We start from the raw sequence: 21,107 nt of genomic DNA on the forward strand, positions 1-21,107 counted from the left end.
TGGAAAGGTGTGGTACTAGGAAGAAGAACTTCAGGTTTTGCTTGTGTATGATCCTAGAAAAAGAGCACAAAACCAGAAAGAAAAGTGTGGCTAGGATTCAGGATCTACCAATTTTTCAGGAATTGTACCAAATACAGACATCCTCCTTATCACTGAGAGATGGAGAACGAGCCAGGAAAGGTGATTGTTCTTCTCACACATCCCACCAAGCGGCTCAGGTGCACAGGTTCACCTCTAGCTCTGAACATAGCCAACACTGCCTCCAAACACTCATTTCCTCTGTCCAGAAAAGGTTGTGCTTTAAATGGATACATTTTTAAAGATAAGCCATGATCCAAATTATATTCCATGAGAGGCACAATGTTTCATGTAACATGGCAGCAACATTGAGGAATCTAAGGAATGTCAGATTTTTATCAAACACCAGCAGAAATCACAACTCTAAATTTGGTACAAGTCTCAGAAGGAAATTCAATCATTCCTAAATATAAGAACTCTTCTACTTCCTGAACTTCAAAAACACAAAGTTGAAGTAGCTATAAACAGGTTTCTTTCAGAAGCAGGTTTTCATAGCAAATGCACACAGTGTCAGATCTTTCCTTATTCCCCACGGCCTCCTCACTCTTTTGTTACTGTTACTGCCTACTTAGGCAGAGTGCATTACTATGTAACATATGAAAAACCAGACTGAGAAACCACAAAAGTGACAGTGGGCATCATGTGAAAAAAGTAATACTTTACCAAGTGGCAAATTCCATCATATGAATCCATCCAATCAGAAGACTTACCTAAAGATAAGAGACAGAAAAAAAAATGAGGACCTGTTATTATGCTTAACACTCAGTATACTACGACACGGCAGACATGCTAACAACTGATGGGCCATGCAAAAGGGATACACTATTCCAGGTCAGGAAACACCGATTCCTTTAGGACAGAGATGGTGAACACAAGGCAAAACGAAGAGGGAGGAGCCTTTTACTTTCATCTTACTTGGTTTTCAAATGGATTCGGAGTCTTGCTTGACAATGTGAATATATATTCAGTTAAAGGATACGGCTGAACTCTGTGAGTGTATATTTATGGCACCTTCTTTCCAGAGACCTCTGTTAAAAAAGAGACTGCCAAAACTGCAAATTTCAAACTACCTTTGCCTTCTCAGACTCAGGGGAAAGGTGCCAGTACACCAAGTGCTACGGTAATTTCCTCTGTTGGTTTTCTTTCCCCTTAACACTTGCATGTTTTGGCTATTTCCTTTTTTATATCCCAGAGTGAACAGTGATGTTCATGAAAGGTGCCAGATTAACAACCTGGGGAAACTAAGTGCCTGCACTATGGACAGAGAACGTTCAATGTCATGGAGGTGATGAAAGGTTCCCCTGTACTGTGCTTGCCTATGTTCTTCGGGCTGTGACCCACGTCACCCCGCCCTCCAGTCTTCACGGTCCATTAAGGTCTTTCCCTGCTCAGGCTGCTCACCAGGGCAGGTGATCTCAGTTTGCTTCACCGCTGTCAATTAGTGTTCATTACTGAGTTCAAAACCCTCAGGAATAATTTATAATTTCTGACAATTTGTTTCAGAACAACAAATTGTTCTGAAATATACAAGAAAAATACGTTGAACTCAAGATAGGTCTTATATTCTTGGAAATACTGTAAATTTGGTAATTATTTATTAATTTGTCTTAAATTAATTTGTTTTAAAATAAGAGCCAAAGCATCTTCTTCTTTTTTTTTCTTAACTTGATTTTCAAAAACAAAATATCTCTATGTAATAGTCTTGGCTGTCGGGGAACTTGCTCTGTAGACCAGGATGGCCTCTAATTCACAGACATCCACCTATTTCTGCCCCTCCACTCTCCGCCAGCCCCCGCCCAATACTGGGATTAAGGGTTGTGTACCACCATCTCCCGGATAGAGCGAAGACTTCGAATGTCAAGTTGAAACCAGTTTCACCCAGTTCAATCACCTAAAATGAATTTGAGTTCTCACTCAGGATAAACTAATCTTTAAAAGCCAAGGATCTCTTATTTCTCTTTTCAATGTGCTAAGTTTATTCTTGAATTTTTGTTATCCACTAGTAATTACAGCAAAGGTTTGGCAGATGTTGAGGCTAATGGTATATTCCACATGAAATTTGAAATAGAGAAAAATATCTTTTCTACACTTGTAGGTGCTACATGGTAGGGAACCGCTTGAACATGTGGTTATTATCACACTGTCTCCTTCTTGCCAAGGGATATGCAATGGTTTGGCTTTAACCACGCAGATACCCAACAACTATTTATTGGCCTCATCATGCTAGTTCTCCACTTGAAATACAAGGGCCAGAGAAAGACAACAATTCTAGTTGGGAGTTTCTAACAGTAGGGACAGCAAGTCTGGTGGACACATGCAAAACATTAGTGGGACAATGAAGTCCAACACTGAATGATGCCGACAAGCAGACCATAATAACTCAGTATTATTTGGGAAGAACACAGTATTAATCTCAGTTGTTCCATCTTTCCTATTGTCCTTTTTGTCAAAACCCAAAACGCTGTGCAGCAGGAGCAGATTTCCATCTTAACTTGACCCACACTTCCTGTCATTTCTAATCTCTTAGAAGCACTGGGGAATGAGAATCGCAGGCTACCGGTGACTACAGCAAACACATGGTAATACTTAGACGGAGGGTGCACTGCCTAAATTACAGAGAGAAAGCTTGGAAAATTTTAGTTTGGGAAACTTTGCCTTTTTTCCCCCTTTGCCATGCACAGGGTTTATCAAGTAAGGCCATACAGTATTAAAACATTTGGCATTGGCTCAAGCCTGTGCTATTGCTGGCAGGGGATCTAACTGGGGAAGGAGGAGGAACACCTTTATCAGGAATGACCTTGATATTATGGAAAGGCTACTTACTCTGCTCTGTTTCAGTAGCCTTACTCAAAACCTGAAACCCAGATGTGAGAACAGAGATTATCTCCAAAAACAGCAGCAATTTATCGTAATTATGTTAGTACAAATATCAGGAAGGTGGAAAATGTTATGCCAATGGAGGAGAGGGCCACACCCTGCATATAGGTCCCAGGCAAAGTTGTGCTAAGGAAATGAACCTAATCTAACATAATCTCAAGGGAAGTCTCAGTTTCCCATATCCCAAGACAATTAGGGACTAGCTAGAAAACTAATAAGCAGATGCTATGCTGTGTGAAACAGACACCAACAGATACCTACTCTCTCAGTGCTCAGCTCTCTCTCCCAATGCCACCATCAGTCCTATATCTTAATAACAGCAGTCAAAGCAACAAGGTCCATTCTCCCCTAAACACTACAGCTTCCAAAAGTACTTAGATGGCTAGCTTTGATAGTACTGAAAGCTATGCAGGCTGGAATTGGGGAATGAAGGGACCATCAACAGTCTTATTCAGTTGTGAACACTGTGAGCTACAATCAGTGTGGCAGGATATGGCCATGGGTGCGATGGCGGCATGGGTGTTACAGGGTTACCAGTAGCATTCGGACAGATTTAAGCCCCCGTCCACAGGAGAAAACAGATGTATGGTACTGAAAATCTGGCCAGGAACTCATGGTTGAGGTGCTCACAGGCCTCTGCCCTCCAAATTCATGCGTCTGTACTCACAGATGAGTACAGCTCACAGATATCATCAGAGAAGTTTTTCTGTGTGTGTGTTTAGTGGGTGGTGGTTAATGCAGAAACTGACTTAAATTGCAGAGAATAAGTGTTAGTGGAATATTCAGCTATAAATATCCCTTCCCCACACCCACAAGGCTCAGGGTTCATTGGGAAAGAGAGGACAAAAAGGTTGTTAAGAGCAAGGCTGAGGAGGACTGGAGTTAACCAGTGTCTTCTGGACATGGTCAGATCAGTGCTCTCACGAATGCACAGCAGCTGTGCTTGTCTGCACAGGACCTGCGCAAGAGCAAGCCAGTCAGCACTCTAGCACAGAGTGGTGAAAGGACTCATGGGATGCCCCTCCCCCACAAGGAAGAACTATGGACAGCTGCTGGCTTCTAGGTGAGAAAGAGCAGATTTTCTTTAAGGGCAAAGTGCCTGGTAGGTAGATCACTCCTAAAAGTACACGCGGAGCACAAACTGGACACGAAAGGTTATTACTTCTTTTTGAGTTGTTGGCCACTGGGGTCATGCAGATCAAGTAGATCACCAAACATCACAGGCTATTGCCACTTTCCTCTTGGATACCTTCTAGAACTTGAGATTAAGAAGATCCTATTGCTGAAGACACCCCGTATTTGAGTCATAAACATGAAGAAATCAAGTGGGTAGTGACCTGGATAATTTATCTCTACTGACTAGCTTTCACATTGCTAGAAAGTTCTAGGCATGTTCTGGGGCAGAACATAATCATTGATCTTACATGGCCATGAACTGCAGCATACAATAATGATCTGCCTGGCAAGATATGCTCACTGGTGTATAATGGCACAGATGTTAGGGAACAGCCAACCATTTACTGACTTAAGGCTGGCTCCATGAAATGGAACCCATATATATTAGCACTGTTACAGAGGCCATGGCCCCAAGGCAAGATAATTTATGGACTATAGGAGAGAATTTAATATTATTATTCTACCAAATGAGCACAGCATCAAAATAATAAAAAAATCCATACCTTTATTTTGTTACACCCATAGATCAGTGTATCTCTCAACCTTCATCAGACAAACTTCTTCTTATAGTAGATACTGACTAACACAAAGACTTGTCAACATGCAGAGAATAAGACACTTTGGCATGCTTGACACTAAATGGGGTATTGATATTCATCCCTCCTTTCAAGGTTCAGGCATCTTCTCAGAAGGGATGAAGTGGCTGTAAGAGCCACAAGTGATGGATGAGTTTAAGGTAATAGTGTTTACTGAACATTACAGGGCAGAAACACATATGAACTTATAAAAAACTATAACAGCATGCACAAGTCCTGTGCAGTCTCAAATAGACTAATCCCAAGGGTGGGGAAGATGGTCTGTAGTTCCATCCTTAGTTGAGGAGCATTTGCTAGCTATAGGGAATGGCATAGTCAGTTTTTTAAAACAGTGTGACCTCTGGTATATAACCACACTCCCTGGTAGGCTGTCCACCCAACCAAGAGGAGCTGGAACTAAATGCTGTACTAAAAAGTAAATAAGAAACAAACTCACTTTGAATATGGCCTTGAATTGTGATTATAGTAAAATCAGTTTTAGGCAGCTCTGTGCCAGTCACCTAACTGAGAATGGATTTTTTTCCCTGATGGTCTTTTTTATTGCATAATAGATTAAAAATTACTTAATTTTATGTGTATTGTATTTGTGTATATTTTGTGCATACAGGAGCCTTCAGAGGTCAGAGGAGGAGCTAGATTCCCTAGACCTGGAGGTACAGATGATTGTGAGCTGCTTTGTGAATGATGGAATCAAACCTAGGTCCTCTACAGAAGTAAACACTCTAATTGTTGAGTCCTTTCTCCACCCTCAATAGATCTTTTTAATGATCTGTTTCCTTCCTTCCTCCCTTTACATTATGGTGGGGGATGTTCAAGCACAGGTTGCTAAATTCCATTCTTGACACAAAATGATCTGCTGCAAATCAGTTTAGTGTATTTGTCACTAAGGCCTTGCTCTACACCATCCCATGGTTAAATGGAAAGTTCAAGTCGTAATGTATTTTCAGCACAATGAGTAAAAATGAAAAGAATAGATAGAAGAGACTCAAATCATGGGCTCTCATTGTCATACAAAGGAAATAGGAAAGTAAGAAGAGCCTTCAGAGCCAAGAATAATCAGGTGACTTCCTTTCCAATTTCTAACATCTACTGAAGGCTAATGAGATCCAAGGACAGAGAAACACAGCCGGCACACCACAAACTGTTGCCAGCCTGACGTACAAAATACCAGCCATAGCCCTAAACAAGCAGGTAAATGCTCAAAGAATTATGAAGAGGAACATAATCACAGTGAATGAAGTGTGCATAAACAAGACATTTATTTCAAAATGAGATATTTTATGTCCTCTACAATGTACAATAAATAGAGTTCAATTAAAGGAGCTCTGGCTGGTGAAGCCATCAAAGAGCTCAACACAACGCAGGATCCTATCCATCAGGAAGCTTGTTTACTTTGGCTGACATGCTGCAACTATTAATTTGCTTATCTGATTCAAAACATCATCAGGAACATTTGCTCTTAGCTTTAGTTTCTTCAACTTACATAGAAAATTCTAGGACCGAGTGTAACCCTAGTTGAAATTTTCTTACGGGAAGAACAGATGTAAAATAAACAAGCTAGATTCTCATCATTCCAGAGCTGAGCTTTAATAATACACAATAGAAGAGGCAAAACAAAAACTTCTGGGATTTGAATGATGACCTTCATGGCTATTGAGACGAGATACTTTCTTTGTATGTTTCTTTTAAAGGAGCCTTGGAGCAGAAAATTACAGATGATCACCTCATAGAAAAGGCTGAAAGATAAGACTCAAAACCTCACAGCCATGTGTGGGCAGCAGTTATGGTAATTATGGGGTACTGGACATGAGGAAAAGTGGGTGTTGGCAAAGATTCTCAAAAGGAACATGTACCTCCTCCAGTCATGAAGAAGTTGGAAAATTGTTTAGGGAAATGACTTACCAAAGGAAACAAACCAAAGAAACATAAAATAAGAGCTGATTATCAGGTGAGGGAGTGCTAGAGGGAACATTAACTTTCTGTGGTTGTCTTCGAAGAGGCCCGAAACTGCCACCACCCTTCAGATTGCCTTGTGCATCCCAGGCTGCACAGCTGCAGAGCTCCAGCAAATGCTAGCTAGAACAGGCATTCTGGCCCTCTGCTGTAGGATGTCTTAGAATTTGCTTCCCTTTTCCTTAAAAAAGAAAAAAAACCCCAAAAACCTCTACTTCCTGCTGGCTTCTTTGTATATTTCCTACCACTGTCCACTCTGGTTCTTGACAGACTGGCTGCAATACGGGCATTGGAGGTAGGCATGAATGGGACCCTGCTGGACTGGGGCTGGACTGGGGCAAAGGGACTGTGGTAGGAATCAATGGCAGACTGCAGGGAAGTGGAACAAAAGCACAGCCTGAAGCTCTTCCTCTTAGGACAGGAGAAACACAAAACCTTTCTGCCTGTGACAACTTCCTTTCCCCACACTCAAGTGCTTATTACTGTTAACATTTGCATGTGTTTTGTAGTCAGATGAAAATTTAAGTATTTCATAAATGTATAAATATTCACTAAAACAAATATTCCTAGATTATGTTATAAATAACATATTTTTTAGAATGACATACTTTCATTTTTCAAAAGGTCACCCAGAAAAATTTGTTTAAATCTTTTATACTTTGTGTGTGTGTGTGTGCACACTTCTATGAACACACAACACATGTGGAGGTCAAAAGACAACTTGCAGGCATTTGTTCTATCCTTCCACGTACATCCTGGGATTGACTTTATGCCATCAGTCTTGGTGGCGAAAGCTTCTCCTAACTCAGCCACCTCTTGGCCCTGAAGCAGCTTCCTTAGTCCTCTCTTTCCACCTCTCTGATGGACTGACGTCTTTCTGTTGGCATTTCTCCATTGCTTCCAGTGGTAACACAGTTTTCACTGTCGGTGAAGACTGGGTCTTATCTAGCTCAAGCTGTCCTCAAAGTAACAGGTAGCCAAGGCTAGCCCTGAACTCCTAATCTTCTCGCCTTCGCCTCTCAAATGCTGTAATTACAGGCTTATGCTATCCTAGTTGGTCTAACAGTTCTCTTATGGGGACACTGATATTTGGTCTGTTCATTATTAATTTCCGTACAACTTGGCATAATCCAGATAAAATAGAAGATATATTCAGTCACGAACATACACTCTTGGGCCCAAGAAAATTTAAGAACACATTAATTAATTTTTTTTGTTAAATTATAAGCAATCTAATTCAAAAAGGGGTGACTTTTATTTGGAGGCTAGAAATTTTAGAGACTACTTAAAGGAAACAAACCCTTCCACTGTTGTCAGGAAGGACTCCTGCAGAAAGACAATGTGCTGTTTCTTAGAAGGCCAGGAACAGATGGATTTCCCCTCAGGTTTTGGCATAGATAACATGTCTTTGGTTGGATTAAAATCATGGAATAGTTGTCTTGTGCTGAAGACACTTGTTGCACAAAAAGACACCACCTTGGGTAAAGCAAGATGCTTACCCGGAGAGAGGCACCTGGGAATAGACAAGGACTGAGGGGGAATATATATTTCTTTTATATATATTAGATTTGGTCCCCAGGACAGCCCATTGAGTGTAACTAAGGAGACTTCTCTGTATGCACACATTTTCAGTCTAGCTCTTTTTACATGTATGTGCTAAGCGGGCATATTTAAATACAAGCATATTAGTGCATTACGGCACAACTCCACTGTAGAACTCCATGATTATTGTTCAATAAATAAATGTATTTCTGTTTTCTTGACTTCTAGAACACCAAGGATAAAGACAGAGACAGACAGTATATCAAATATGAAGATCATAAATAAAGTATGAATTTAACCTCAAGAAAACTGGACAAAGCTCCTGGAGTACATGTATTAGAAACATGTGATGCCATGGAAAAAGTACTGTACTTGATGCCAAGAAGCAGGATTTCAATCTCAGTGCAGACACACATTATCCAAGAGAGCAGGGTCAGTGTTCTCACCCCCAAATGGTACAGGTAGTAATTGTTCCACATTGTTGGTTTGTGGCTAAAAGCAAAAAGGCATTTGAAAGCATCTGCCATAATTATGGCTCACAGTGGTATTTGCTTCACGTTTACTTTGGAATGGGTTTGTAGAACTGATGCCTGAAGACAAAGAGTGGTGTGAGAGAATACTGACGCGGGACACTGAGTAGGCGCTATGCAAGTATTTCCTGATCTGAGTTGATGTAAACATCAAGTTGCTTTGACTGAGTCAGCGTGGTCACTGGTGCAAAGTGCACTTATGCTTCATAAACATGAGCTTAAGACAAAAGTGCTGCTAATCAGATTTGGCAAGAAAAGCCGAGAAACATAGGGTGAGGTAAGTGTGAGCCTATCCTGCTGACTAACAGGGATGGCAGCACCTCAGTGCGTGAGTCACACAGACCCTAGCAAAGCACAGCCAGAGATAATTCTCAGGTAAAGGCACACGAGCCATTACGTCATCCCTCCTCTGCCCTTTATGCATCGATCATGTCCCCCTGGACTCTGATGCAATCCAGCAAGTATGTCTGATTTGCTTAAAGCCTCAGAGTCTCAGAACACATACAGGCTCATCAAAGAAAGCAATGTGAACCCAAACTGAAGTTTCTGGTATTGCCTTTTGTTTAAATAATGCTTTACAGGGGCAGCCTTACACGTGGGATGCCCAACTACAGATCAAATTGTTTGGTCTGAAGGCCTAAAGGAATAAACTTCATCACCATGGACAAGTTACTCTGGGTCTGCAGGTCGTTTCCACATCAGTACAATTAGATGTTTTTCAAGGTCCCTCTTGGCTTTGCAATTTTGTTATTAAAAATTCAGGCTAATTACACCCATAGAGTGGGCAGATGAACAGTCAGTTGAACAAGCCAGACAGAGAATCAATTTGTTTCCTCTCAATTATGTAGGTCACTTGATGTTTAGCCTAATTTTATCCCAGTCTGAGTTTAGTAGAGTGTGTAGCAACATTCAAATCAAAGGAGATATTCAAATCCCAACTCTAAAGCGAATTCAGAGTCAGCCTTTATACGACACACCCACGGTCTGGCAGCTTGTGATCATACAGACCACGCTCAAGAGAAGGAAAACTCCTTAGAAACTAGGAGAAGGGAGTCAGCTCTAGCAAGCCTCTGTCATAATGTTTTCCACCTTTCACACTCCTATCCCTGGAGGAGCTGCAGTGCAATCTCCAGAGAGGGGTGTTCCCTAAATAACATGGGACTGGGGTTAAATACAACCTAGTGGAGAACCAAATGCCTCATGTTGTTTGCTTCACAGCTGGCATGGTGTGGGGTCCCCTACCTTTCCCGGTAAGCAGCTGGGAGGACGGGGTTAACCTCCTGCACCTGGGCCAGCATTCAACAGGTGCCCAGCCTTTAATTGTTCAGATGAATGATTTATGAAGTTTGGCAGCAAAGGCAGGGCAGACTGGTTTAAATTTAAAGGCTCCAACGTATAGGTATTCTGAAAATCTTGGCCACATTTACAGCAAGCACTGTTCCTCTTAGGAGGGGACAGAATAGAAAGGGAGAAGGTATGACTTGTCTGACAGGAGGACAGGACGCAACGAGATGAAAGATGCCTTCCTACTTTCCCTGCCCCATCCTCTACCACGGTCTTACTGATTCTCTTTCTGTTGAGAGCAATCAGACATGTAGTGTTACTGACAAAATCCCAGATCTCTCATTCTCACATACAGAGCTCGGGTGCTTTGTTCCGACTACTGACAGTATCATTCTTCTGATCAACTAAACCAAAGGTCAAAGACCCAACAGTAAGGGTTTTAGATTTTGGGGCTATATGGCTTCTGTTGCAATGCCTCACCCCTGCCATTATAGTACATGAGGAGCTACAGACAATACATAGATACGGTTATGTTCCTTTAATACTTGTTTAGAAAAACCATGTGGAGTATTGGCTATAGCCTGATAACCACTGGATATGTCTCACGCTGAACTCTGGTAGTGAAAGGCTATCACAGCTACCACCAAATTTATTACCCTTAATTATATTATAGGCCCCAATTTAGAGATTGAACATCTGTAATAAGTAATGTCATTAAAATTAGACACAATCAGACCTCATTTGGGATAAAAGAGAATGAATATGAAATATGGGATAATTCAATGAGTAAGCGCATTAAAACAGTTAACACTCAGAAATCAGGTTGTCTAGGAAAATATAGTTCCCACTAAATCCCTTCACTGCTCTGACCCATGTTTTGCTATAGGACAAACTACAGGCTTTGGTACCATATCTATAGAGAACACAATTACTAAATATTATATTTGAAATGGCCCAGTTCTTTAAAAATCAACTTATATATTAATTCTGTACACTGTATAAAATACTTCAAATAACAAGCACCCAAGAAATTTCACTTTTAACAACACCAAATTTTTTTTTACAAACATATGTCATTTTGTGAATTTTATCTTTTTGTAAAGTAGTAAGAGTAGTCAGTTTTTGACATAGTGATTGTAAGTACTTTTTAGCTTGAATCACTCTGAAAAGGCATTCTGTGACTCTTTTGTTGTCAATCTGACTTTTCCTTCAAACTTGCTGACTGCTCTTTCTGCTTTTTTGACTCCCCCTACTCAGACTGGCAGACACATACTCCTAGGTGCACATCTGACACGGACTCAGCGGTAGTGCCAACAGACAGTGTCCATGTTCCTAATCCAGCAAGAGGGATAGATAGATAATAAGGAAGAAAACAACAGCACATGTTTTCAGTGCTCGGACGTGGCTCTGGCCAACTGTAATCCTTCTAAAAGCAAGGGCACTGGAAAACACCAGCTCGGAGTTGAAGAGGAGAGTTGAAAGGCTAAGAAGGGAATGTGAGGCAAACTGAGGCGTTGTGCAATGAATACTGTTGCCTCTAGGACAACGTCTTCACTCCTGATTACACACTATGATCCCTGGGGACACTTTCAAACAATACGCACGCTTGGACTCCTTGCAGGCCGGTATCTTCCTCCTTCCCCACAACACTTCATGTTTCGGCAGGACTGAGAACCACTAGAGCGAGAGGCTGACAGGCATTTTTATATCCACATGGATAGAGGGCCTCAGAGGGTAGAGAGAACCAGACTATGTGTGAAACTCAACTATAAATTTGTAGTGTGGTGTGCATGTTTTGTTTTAATGTATAAGATTAACTAGATTCACTGTGTGGGGATGGGAGGAAGCCCTAGGGAGTCTCTCCTTACTATTGAGCAAGAGAGCATAGAAGAAACACAGATCTTTTAATTAGGACCTTTTGCTTGAGCCTCTGGCAAACTGTAAAGCAAACGAACCATCAAGTGGCAGGCTTCTTTTATGTGTTTAGCAAAGGGCTGATTGAACAGGCTAGGCCCTGAGTTCTTCCTTGAAGGCCAATAGATTCATTCTCTGAACCACAAGAAGCAATTTTCAGGGTAGGGATTTGGCTTATAAAAACTAAAGATATATGTTCTCTTGGTCATATCTCCCCACTCAAATCTAAATAAAATAACAGAAGAAACTTGTATATAGTTTTGGGCAGTTGTTAGAACTTTCTTCCAGCCATCCTACAGATACTATTGCACACCTCTGTACACCTCCAGAGAATGTGCATGTTTCCCATTGTAGTGGGAAAGCAATGCTAGTAAATACCGAAGTCACAGTAATATGTGCTATCCAAGATACAGGGTCCCCTTTCTTCTATCTACTGCTTTTGTGCTTAGTACTTTCTTCTAGGGTGAAGAATAGTATGCTTATCCTTCTTTCCTCCTCCCCACCTCCCTCCCTCCCTCTCTCTAAGGCATTAGGGACTGACTCAGGGTATCATATAGGCTAGGCAGAAGAGCTCTACTCAACCCTATTTATTTATTTGTTTGCACGAGACAGGGGCTTGGCTGAAACTTGGCATCTTCCTGCCTTGCTCTCTTGAGTAGCTGGAATTACCGTACTTTGTGTAATTTCTTAAGCATGTTTTCTCAAACAGAAATGCTTTAAAAAGGATTACATTTTCAAAGGTAATCTTCAGTACAAACAGAATTGATGCCATTGATATTCAATAATTAGACATTTAATCATATTATGGATATAGAGAAGAAGCACCTATGGGAGCCAAGGATGACTTCAGAGAATAGCGGTATCAATGCTGAGTCTTGAAGGATAGGCAAAAACAAACAAACAAACAAAAAAACCAAAAAAACCTGCATGTAGGACGTTGTTTCTGGGTATTTGCTCAAACTTTCTTTCGAGAGCAGTGGAGAATGACAGGAAATTTCAATGTTGGGGAGAGGATGTTGTGATGCCTTGTGAGCATCACTTCTTTAGAAGCCTAGCGGAAAGTTAATATGAGATAGAAATGTATTTGAAGGGGAGGAAGGCTGGGCTACTGCATTTCTGGCAAAGATGAATTCAAAGTAATTCCGGATGTTGAATTAACTGGCAACATGTGGCTGGCTGGTGGTTCTCCACGACATGGGTTTTGTACGCCCATGTCACTTCTGGATTCATCTGCTCTTCTGGTGCTCATTCTTTCTGCACCATTTTACTATCACTGTGAAGGATTTACTCTGCGGTGCTCCATCAGGCATCTTCCTGAACTAATACAAATCTTTATGAAATAAGGTGAAGATACACACCTGTCAGTTAGTTAGGTACATCAGGAGGTAAGAGAGAGAAGGAGTATTAACAGGAGAGAAACGGGGCCACTAGTGCGGGACAGGGCTGTTTCAGAAGACAATGAATTCCATTCAGCAGTTGAGTGTTCAAGATGAGCTGGCTAGAAACCAGCTGGAAACAACGTCTGGTGCTCAGATAGCGTGAGACAGTGTCAGAAACTGGTTGCCATCCCCTGATGGAGCCAGTGTGTTCTGTTGCTAACCTGGCTGTATGACCGAAGCTCTGACCTGTGGCTTTTGGTGATTTGGAGGCTCTCGATATTCTTACCTTGGCTGATTGTAAGCTTTCTATGACAGGCACAGCAGAGAGCAGGAAAGAGTTGTGCAACACTGCTTCTTAGGAGTTGGCTCCCACCCGCTGCAGCGGAGGCCAAGGATGAACAAAATTATCAAGGGACAAATGAAGAGCCAAAAGGCCTGGGAATAAAAGGCCTAGGAACTCTTCATGTGCCTTTAAGGAGTGGACAAAGATGAGGCAGTGATGGGAAGTAGAGAAGGGGTAAAACCCCACTCAATGAATAAGGCAAAAGAGGCGGAAATGGGGTCAGAGAAGCCCACAGGAGAAATTATTTCAGCACTGATGAAGTGGCTCCTGATGTAAACGTTACTGAAAAGCTAAGGAAGACGAATGAGTGCTGAGAAGTGTCTGTGGGTGTGATTATGAGGATGCCCTCTGTGCTGACGCAGGAGGACGGGGAGCTGAGAACAAACCCATGATGAATGGGAGGTGGACAGGGAGCAGATACTCTGGAACACAAGGACAGGAGGTACAACAGGAGGAACCGGTTGGAAGGAGGTGGAAAGGAGTTAAGGGAACGTCTCACTCCTACCATAGCTAAAACAGAAGAGTCTTATCTTTAGGCTGAAGGGAAGGAAATGAAGGGCAGAAAGGGATGGCTGGAAACACAGAGGTAAAAGGGCCAGTAAGGGGTCTGTTCTAGGGCAGATCAACAGATCACAGAATTGAGTGTAGATTACAACTGAGTGCCCTAGGTAGGAGGAGATCTTATCTCTTTAGAGATAGGGTAGGTACCACATGGCTGTAAGAAACACTAACAGTTTTACATTTTATCTTTCTTTAAATAGATCAAAGAAATATCAGTGAGCTCTGCACTCAAAAGGTAGCTAGGAGATTAAAAAGAGGAAAAGCAGAATGACTAGAGCCTAAGAAAACTATGGGACAACTAAGTTCCAGAGACGGCAAGCAGGCTGCACACTTCTCCTGGGACAGTGGTACAACTAACAGACTCCACTTCTCTTGCTAACTGTGTTTGCAAAATGGCTATTCCAAAACCGTATGTTCTTAGGTATGTATACACAGCATGGACTTCCTCCATCCACAGAAGGTGCTGCCTCCAAAATGAAGACGTGCATGAGGACAGACATCTATGCAGAATGGATTGTAGACCATCTAAGAGTTAGAAAATATTATTTTCAGATCTGCAATAGGGATACCTAGGATTCCTTTTCTTGTATAAAGAGGTATTGTTTTCAGGAAAAAATGATTATTTTTATTTTTAGATTTTTGATGTTGTTTTTCATGACAGGGCTTATGTGTTTAGCCTTGACTCTCCTGGAACTTACCCTATAGACCAGGGTGGCCTCAAACTCTCAGAGATCTCAGAGGCAGATGTGCCTCTGTCTTCCGAGTGCAGATTAATTCTGAAAAATTAAAGGTGTGCACTACCACTCCTTGGCATAATTTTTTTTTAAATATTGAGAGGTAGCCAGCTTACATTACATCATTTTTCAATACTCTGAACTTTCAGCTAAGACTAACTGGTTTTTAACTCTATTGTATAGCAAACACCTGGAATAATTCTTCTCAAAAATCTTACTCAACTTCATGATGACCATGGATATGGAAAGAGTGAGTTTGTATTTTAAACATGGATACTTTAGACAACACAGGATATTTTTTGCCTTATACTTTACCAAAGGTTTGCATATCGAGAGGGTGAGAGACAAGTTGTACTGCCAAGTGTGTGGTGTTGGGGGAATCAGGACCACCACCACATGTTATTCCTTCCTTTACTTCTTCACAAACAAGCTCTACTTTCATAGCTCTGGACAAAGTTTTAAACTAGCAGCAAGTTTCTGCTGTTCACTCTTCAGGAGGCGACAGTAAGGACAACTGAGCTGTTCTCCCCAGTGGAAGCGGGAATGTTATCCTGCTGTCTCTTCTCCAGCTACCCGAGAACTACTGGCAATCTGGGATGGACATCTATGAAGTCATTTTGAAGTATTTCAGTGTGTAGCCAAGAGTAGAGCCATCAGAGTAATAGAGTAACAGTTCACTTTAATAGTGACATGGACTCATTTTGATTACAAAAGATGAAATTACTTCATATATCTTCAAACAATGAAACTATTTCTTCAATTAAAGTTATCATTGCTAAAACTTCATGGGCACTCGCGGAACATTCTACAGCCTTTGCTGGTTTAGGGGACAGCTCAGTTGATACAATGCTTCCATTGAATGCATGAGGTCCTGAGTTTGATACCCAGAGTTCAAATAATAGCTGTTTATGTGGTGTATATGTATAATCCCAGCACTGGTGAAGGAGGTAGGTGGATCCTTGGGTCTTACTGGCCAGACAGCCTAGCCTAGGCTATTAGGAACCCCGATTCTAAAAACAGTCGTGAGTTCTGAGAGAATGACACTTAAAAGTCCTGTGACTTACACACACACACACCATGCATTTATATCCGCCTACAAGGAACACACGCGTGCGCACACCCATGAAATACACCTTTGGGATGGCCATGGTGGTGCTTGTCTTTAACCCCAGCACTTAGGAGGCAAGTAGATCTCTGAGAGTTTGAGGCCAGCCATGGTTATGTTGCTCCACTCCCTCCAAGAGAATAATGATACTTATTCCATTCAGTTGTTGTTAGGTCCAAATAAGGCAGATACCATATATGAAAGTGCTCTATAAACTAATTACTAACAACTGTTGGTTTTACTCTTAACTAACAGACTGAAAAATCTGTTGCAAAAAATCACTAATTTTTCCTGTTTTGGTCCACGAATAAAAACCATGCCCCCTTAAAGGGGCCAACGCAACTGCAGCCCATTTCTAATAATTATATAAAGAATCAGGAAACACAGGGAGTTCCCAGTTGTTTAGAATTCTAGAACAAATTTGAATAGAAACAGGTAGAAGGAAGTAGCCAGGAGAATGAAGCAGACTGCGGACCAAAATGACAATATGGAAAAAGTGATCCCTGGATCAGCAGGCCCTGTTGGCCTTTCTACAACTCAAACAGCCCTTCCAGAAATTCTGCCTCTCTGTGATTTGGAGGAAGCAAGTAGAAAGAGGTCCTTTTGCCGTTGTTTGTACCACTAAAGTGTCAATCCAAATACACCTGTGTAGTAGGGCTTCAGAAGCACGGCTAAAACACCTCTCTTACAAGAAAAAATGATGATGAATTCCAGACTTTTTTGTAAAGACTGGTTTAGATTATCATAATTCTTTTAGTTTTTAGTTATGCTTTTATAAAAAAAAAAACCAGTTGTTGACACACGATGATAACAAGACTCTTCTGAAATAAGATTCTTCTGAAGCATGTCTCTACAAGCAATGAAATTACAGCTCATCCTTGCATTCTTATGCCCCATATTTCCTTTCAAACTTTGATTTGATTAAGAAAATAGAGCTGTTCCTCAGAAACAGAAATAATGGCCGGAAGAACACAATTCTCGCCATCTTTTAAGAGCCCAATAGGCAGACAGACTGGAAAATCTGGTATAAACTGTTTACTGTGTTTTTTCCAGATCAAGTTAATGAAATGTTTACCACTACAGTGTTATTTTTAAGTTCACAAAAGCATTTTTTGCTTGCTAGACATGTGCATGTAATTTCAAATGGAATTTCAAAATACTTTTATTACATTCATTCACGGAGAAAATAACTCAGACCTCAGGACTGTGCTAAAGTAATTTTTAATTTTGGTTCACTTTGGCAACAGAGTTTTAGTCTTGGAAAACATGTGGCTATTTCTATTTTAGTCAGATCAAGCTCAGATCACCTCTTACACCTAACTATTTGTATACAACCAATATTTTTTCCTACTTTGAATTTTTGAGATAGTCTAGCTATATAGTCCAACTGGACTCGAACTCAGAATCTGCCTGCTCAATGTCCTAACTGCTAGGATTACAGATGTGTGCCACTATACCTGGTTATCCTTCCAATACTTCTTGACATTCCAACTATGTCAAGTTCTCTTACTATAACGTTATGGATGATTTGAATGATTTGATATTTATTGTAGAGGGATGTCTACATGTTGGCAGGCATGTAGAGTAGGGTGTTTCCTTATATCATTGGCTTCTGTTGACTGGATACTTCAAATCTCCCAAAACATCTCCAGATGATGCTGAATGTGTTAGGAGGAGCAAGTGCATTCTCTCTAAGAATTTATAACATAAGGCCAATAAGAGAAGGATTCATTCTCCCAGCACTTGAGCTGGGGCATGCCTCCTCAGTTCTCCCACCGCTTGAGCTGGGGGCATGCCTCCTCATTTAGTCATCATTTCTCTGTGTCTCTCAACTAACATAGGGACATTGCAACTCTTCTCATTATAAATATACCAATGTAGCTATTACCCTATTCTTTTTCTTTCCCCATGAACTTTAAGAAAAAACAAAAACAAAAAAAGCACATGCCTTTAATCCCAGCTCTCGGGAGGCAGAGGCGGGCGGATCTCTGTGAATTCGAGGCCAAGCTGGTCTAGTTCCAGGACAGGCTCCAAAGCTACAGAGAAACCCTGTCTTGGAAAACAAAATAAAATAAAACAAACAAACAAACAAAAAAAACAAAGAAAAAACACCAAAAAAACCAAAAACTCCAAGCTCACAAAACTCTTTGTTAAAAATACTCTACCATAGGGATATATCTTCAGTTTTAAACCTATACAAAGCCAATAAGCATGTATAAAATAAGTTTTTTGAATTGTACAATGATATGCTTTTATGGTCATGGAAATGGAGGGCCATAAAGTTAATTTAGCAACTATCATTAAAAAACAAATCAAACAATAGCCAGGCAGTAGTGACCCATGCCTTTAATCTCAGCACTCAGGAGGCAAAGACAGGTCTCTCTGAGTTCAAGGTAGCCTGATCACAAAGTGAGTTCCAGAACAGTCAGAACTATACAGGGAAACCTGTCTCAAAAGAATAAATAACAAAAAACAAACAAATAAACAAAAGCAAACCAAACCAAAACAAGCAAACAAACCAAACCCGTGTGAAATACACACAAGGCAGTCAGGACCATGGGGACTATAAGGGAAACCTGCCTAAAACAAACAAACAAACAAACAAATCAAACCAAACCAAAACCAAATTAAAATAAGCAAACAAATCACACACATGAACACACACTACAAAAAGGAAACAGAGAGACCAGCCTGATCTACAAGAGCTAGTTCAAGGACAGGCTCCAAAACCACAGAGAAACCCTGTCTCAAAAAAACCAAAAAAAAAAAAAAAAAAAAAAAAAAAAAAAAAAAAAGGAAACAGAAAAGCAAAAAGTAAAGACCTGATCCTGAGATGTAGCATCTGCTAACCTTCTGCTGATGAAGGCTGTCTTTAGACCTAATAATGTCAACATCCCGGGCATAGAATTTTTATTGAAACAAAAATCTTAAAAGCTTTCTACTTGTCAGTTAAAAATATGCAATAAAATTTAAACATCTCACAACAATTAATTCACCTATAAATGCACTTGCTGTTATTGGTTAAATTCATGTATAGATTGCATCTAATGAACTCCTGCTAGTGTCAAAGCCTTGTGGCAGGCAAGCCACACTGGCTTGAAAATCCGTTTAGGGCAAAATTCATTTTGTGATAATTATAAGAAAACTCAGAAGACTGAAGAGACATTTCAGACTTTAATTTTTGTTGTTGTTGTTTGTCTTGGTTTGTTTACTTATTTATTTACTGAGATGGGTTCTCATTATGTAGCCCTTGCTGTTTGTTTGTTTGTTTATTTATTGAGATGGGGTCTCATAGTGTAGCCCTCAATGTCTTGGAACTCACTACATAGACCTGGTTGGCCTTGAACTCACATAGCTCCACCTCTGGGCTGCCATCAAAGCACTGGAATTAAAGGCATGCACCATCACGCCCAGCTCAGACTTTAATTTTATGAATGTGGTTTGGATAGCTTACCTTTTCCAGATATTATCTTACTAGGCACCAAGTGCCTTAAAAGCAAACTATTAGCACTTAGGACAATTTGTTACTCAATTTTCTCTCTTTCAGTTACCTTGATTTTTGATAATCTTGAGTCTTACAAAAAAAAAAAAACAGAAATGCTGATCATACATCTAATTATATGAGCCCCACTTCTTATGTCCTTTTGTGCAAATTTTTAAATATATATGTTTAATAAGAGTTATCTTGTTCCCATCAAGCCTTTTCTTTTTAAGAAACAATACCATCAGTTTGTTTGGGGACTGCAGTCATCTGTTTGTTAAAAATAACTCTCTTAAAAAAATGGCACCTGTATCCTAATGCATCATTCCATGTGTGCTTTGAATTATAGGACTGTTCTGAACCCTCATCTATACTCTACTCTGCGACTGGTATTTTGCAACAAGCATAATTTTCAACATTAGCTGAATGTGGACCTTGATTTTATCATGCACTTAACTTCTCAATCAGAAAGAATTAGGAGTAAACTAAAACAATAGATTCTTCTATTCCTCTTATGTAAATCTTTTTTACTTTCTAGGATCCTCTTGCCCTTGGTGGCTTAAGTGAAAGGCCAGAGATAACTTACAAGTTTTCGTAAATATGTTCATTCTTCCTAAGAAGTACATGAAGCAGGAAACTTTTGGCAAATATCCTTTAAGTACAGAAGCTGCTAGATAGTGTGCAGAGGCTTTCAGTGACGAGAGGCAGAGGACATCTGACCACATCAGAAACTTACCAGAGAGTTAAGGCAAGTGACAGAATTGCAAAGGTCTTTGGGGGATCTTAAAAAGTGATTCAGGGCTCATGAGCTAATGCAGACTGACCGGTGCCTCCTGTTTCTAGTCTGTCATTATCTATCAGTAATAAATGGTTTAATTCTAAAACATATGATGTGGTTTTCATTTCTGGCTCCAGATCACAAGTGGAGAAGACAAAATAAAACCTTTAATTTGCTATGACATGACATTCCTCACAATAAATAAATTGCTACTAGTAAAGAATACAACTTTGGCTTTCAAACAATCAAATTCTAACTTTACTAAAATAAATGAAAAAGCAAAACTAAAATTTGAGTAAGTCAATTTACAGAAATATGGGTCAATTACTGTACTTGAGCAATTGATATTCTCTTATCCTTAACTTTCTACACAAATTCACACACACACACACACACACCACAAAAACATAGACAGTCACACTACACACATTACAAACACACACAGACACACACACTACACACAGACATACACTACACACATATACACACTATACAAACACACACATCAGATACACATAAAAGGAGACACACAACACTATACACACACTACACAAACATACACACATCATTACAAACATATACATATACTACAGACACCCACTCACACAAACACACACCCATGCTAATCATATCACAAAAGTTAAGATATTAACCAGCAAGACAAAAATATTTCAGATAACTGATACATATCATATAGAATACGATATTCTCTCTTGGCCTTCTTCCAGCTTGTTTCCTGATCAAATCTACCTTCTTGCTTGCTTTAGCAAGTTATT

General features: G+C 40.3%; 1 protein-coding gene across 2 annotated transcripts in view; it reads right to left on the bottom strand.

The window, feature by feature from the left end:
- Positions 1 to 21,107, bottom strand: part of Cmss1 (cms1 ribosomal small subunit homolog) — a 292,416-nt gene that overhangs the window by 133,784 nt on the left and 137,525 nt on the right. The window lies entirely within an intron of this gene.

Source organism: Microtus oregoni, unplaced genomic scaffold, assembly GCF_018167655.1.
Source record: "Microtus oregoni isolate MIOR12 unplaced genomic scaffold, Mior012 000023F_ref0000262, whole genome shotgun sequence".
In the NCBI taxonomy this organism is placed as follows: domain Eukaryota; kingdom Metazoa; phylum Chordata; class Mammalia; order Rodentia; family Cricetidae; genus Microtus; species Microtus oregoni.